A 3,670-nucleotide genomic window follows, 5' to 3' on the forward strand; every position below is an offset into this window, starting at 1 on the left:
TGTGCGGGGAGAAGGGTGCAACAATGAATGAATGGAATTCCAAAATCTCTGTAGATGTTCATTGAAATGAAAAATAAACAAACTAAATTAAATTAAAAAAAATTGGAATACTAAAAAAAACCCCACAATGTAAATTAATGACCTTTTGAAACACATGGAATGTAGGAATGTGTGAAGCACAATGTATATGAATGATACGCAATGTATAAGAATTTTGTATGCAAGTCAATATAAAATAAAAGGAGAAAGTAAGAAATAAAAAATGCACTAGAGACATCAAAAAGCCAAAACAAAAGGAAAAAAAATGAAGTAAAAAAAGTTGAACAGAAGATTAGTATTATAAGGAAATGTGCAGAGAGCTGAAGTTGAAGAATAAGAAGGGAAGAACTCAATTGACATTTTTCAAACCGAAAGAACTGAAAGAAGAAATTTGAGCTCATAGAGCTCACCTATTTCCTACCACTCTTTTCTCTTTACTGCATATGTGAAATAAAATTACTTTCCCTTCACTGCTGTGAAATCTCCCCACTCCCAAGACTATGGAGATGGACAAGTCCACTTACTGAGAAACTTGCTGCAGAAATGCAATTCTGGTAACAAGGAAATGAACAGAGTATTGGCACTGGATGAGAAGAGAGGAGAAGGTAGATCTTTGCAGGATGTGAAAATGAAGAATCCAAAGAACTCTGACTTGACTGTTATACTGACTTGGAAAATGGGGAAATGGGGAAACAGACTTGGGTATGAAGATGAGTAAAGGATTACTCACCTTATCATTGATTCTTTAGATCGTCTGGGATAAATGCCATTCATGAAGTCTATTTTTCAAATGCTACATGTCTAAAATGAAGCAAGTATCCTGTTAGGGGAAAACCATACTCAAGTTGCGAAAAGTTAAGGAAAGTAGTCTATTCAGCATACTGTGTAAAAATGAGTGTGACAGAGAAAGAAAATGGGAAATGCAAGCCTGCCAGGCAGGGCAGTTCCTCCCAAGATGCTCAGTGACTACATTTCCCCTGGATTTACCCAAAGTCAGATAAAAAAATTAGAGAAGATTTAGTCTTTCCAGTAATATCTATCATAAAAGAAGGTATCCACACACTTTGCTTACAAGTTTCTTGATGAAAAGTGACAAGTACAGCTTACAAAATTATCTTAGAAGCAATCCCAAAGGCACACAGTTCAAATCCACCAGCTGAAAAGGACATACAATCTCCTCCCTTTCAATTAACTACCTCTGAAAACCTGCGGTACAGTCAGTTAGTTATGGGTCAGTTCCAGGTAGACAGGACATTACTACAACAACAACAAATGACAATTTGGTCTTTTCAATATCTAGATTTCCCCAAGTACAAGGAGGCAGAGGATAAGGCACTAGGAAAAAAAAAGTTTCAAGGAGGTTTTTGTTAATTCAACAAGTGGATGAGATACAGAGGAAAAAAATGCTTTGCTTTGGTACATTTAATGTTTTCTAAAGAGATTGGTGAGTAGCTATAGTGTTGAAACAAACTCTAGTTCAAATGTCCTTTTACTTTATGGTGAGGTGGTTGCCTTTTCAGATGCTTCAATTTGTCATTCCCAGCATAGTAGATCCTATGATTGTCTGATTCAAAATGCCTGCTAGTCTATGTGAGAAATTTGGAAGACAGCTATCTACTCTCATTAAAAAAAAAAAAAGGCAATCCAACGGAGTTTTGGAAATCATAAAAAAATAGTAATATCACATGTTGTTAAGTGCTGTCGAGTAGGACTCACAGCTGCTCTATGGATGAAAAACTTGAACATTTGTATAACTTTCTTATTTATTTTTTCTATTTTATTGTTTTTTTCTGTGTGTGCCGTCAAATCGGCTCTGACTGGTACAGGAGGAGATTGCCCCTCCTTCTCCAGCAGAGCATCTGGTGGATTCAAACCGTGTACCTCTGGCATTTGTATGACTTTCATTGTCTCTCTAAGTTGATAGAGTTTCCGGAGGCAAGCTATTTCAGAAGTGGAGGCCACTCCTGCTTCCAAGCTTGTTTTAATCAGGGAGCTCCACCAAACACTGTCCACTATGGGTAACCATTATTGCATTTGACACATCAGTGTCACTGTGTTTAGCATCACAGCAACCACGAGTTACCTCTGTACAGCAAGTGTACAGACCAGTGCTATACCACTTAGAAGAATGTTTGACAAAAAAAGCAACAATTAAAACCAGGCCTGAGGGCCGCAGATTAAAATCACTCACCTTTGGCTTGGTAGAAAAACTTTTTATCCACTAGGCCAACAGAGCTCCCTCTATGACTCACAAGTAAAATTTTGCTGAAGATTATTTTAAAATGGCTGGAACAGTTTCATCATTTGGGAAACTGACAGAAATTCAAGCTGTGTCTGGAAAAAAGCTGTAGAAGAAGGAATAATTTTGCTGATGTCAGATAAATCTTGGCTGAAAGAAGAAATAACAAAAATGTCCTTACTTGTGTTTAATTGTGCAAACAGAGCAAGGAAACACTTTGTTGTTGTTAGATGCCGTCAAGTCCATTACAACTCATAGCAACCCTGTGATCAACCCATCCCGTACCAGCCTCACAATCTCTGACACATTCAAACCCATTGCTGCAGTCACTGTGTCAACCCATCTGGTTGAAGGTCTTCCTGTCTTTCACTAGCCCTCTCCCTTCCCAAGCATGATGTCTCTCTCTCTCCAATGAATAGCTTTTCCTGGCAACATGTCCAATTTATGTGAGATAAAGCTTCATCGTCTTTGCTTCCAAGGAGCACTCTGGCTGCACCTCCTCTAAGACATATCTGCTTGTTCTTTTGACAATCCATGAGATCTTTAGCACTCTTCTCCAACACTACAGTTCAAAGGCATCAGTTCTTCTGTCATCTTTAGCCACTGCCTAGCTTTCAAATGCACAGCAACTGACTGAAAAGAATATGGCCTGAATCAGGTGCACCTTAATCCTCAAATTGACATCATTATGCCTCAATAATTTGGAGAGGTCCCAGACTACCGACCTGCCAAGTGCAATACATCTCCTGATCTCCTGGCTGCTAGTACCAAGTGTATTGATTATGGGTCCAAGTAAGATGAAGTCATTGACAATCTCAATCCTTTCTCCATCTATCATGATGTTGTCTGTCAGTTTAGTGGTGAGGATTTTTGTTTTCTTGATGTTGAGATGCAACCCATATTGAAGGGAAACTTTATGGTTTAAAATCAGAAAATACATACACCAAAAAGGTGTCCTTTTCTCCATACCTATTTAATCTGTATACGGAGCAAACAGTTCAAGAGGCTGGACTATATGGAGAAGAATGTGGCATCAGGATTGGAGGAAAACTCATCAATAGCCTGTGCTATGAAGATTACATAATCTTGTTTGCTGAAAGTGAAGAGGACTTGAATGCTGCAGAAGATCAGAGACTTCAATATGAATTGCATCTCAACATGAAGAAAACAAAAATCCTTACCCCTGGGCCAATAAGCAACATCACAATAGATGGACAAAAGATTGGAGATGTCAATGATTTCTTCTCACTTGAATCTACAATTAACACCCTTGCTACCAACAATTAAGATATCTAATAAATCTGAGGTAACCAAAATATGAATTTGAGTCTATCCCACCTGAATTTCAGAACCATCTCAGGAACAGATTTGAGGCTTTGAACACTAATGAAC

Source organism: Elephantulus edwardii, unplaced genomic scaffold (genome assembly GCF_000299155.1).
Source record: "Elephantulus edwardii isolate Elephantulus edwardi_28Jun2011 unplaced genomic scaffold, EleEdw1.0 scaffold00412, whole genome shotgun sequence".
NCBI classification, from domain to species: Eukaryota; Metazoa; Chordata; class Mammalia; order Macroscelidea; family Macroscelididae; genus Elephantulus; species Elephantulus edwardii.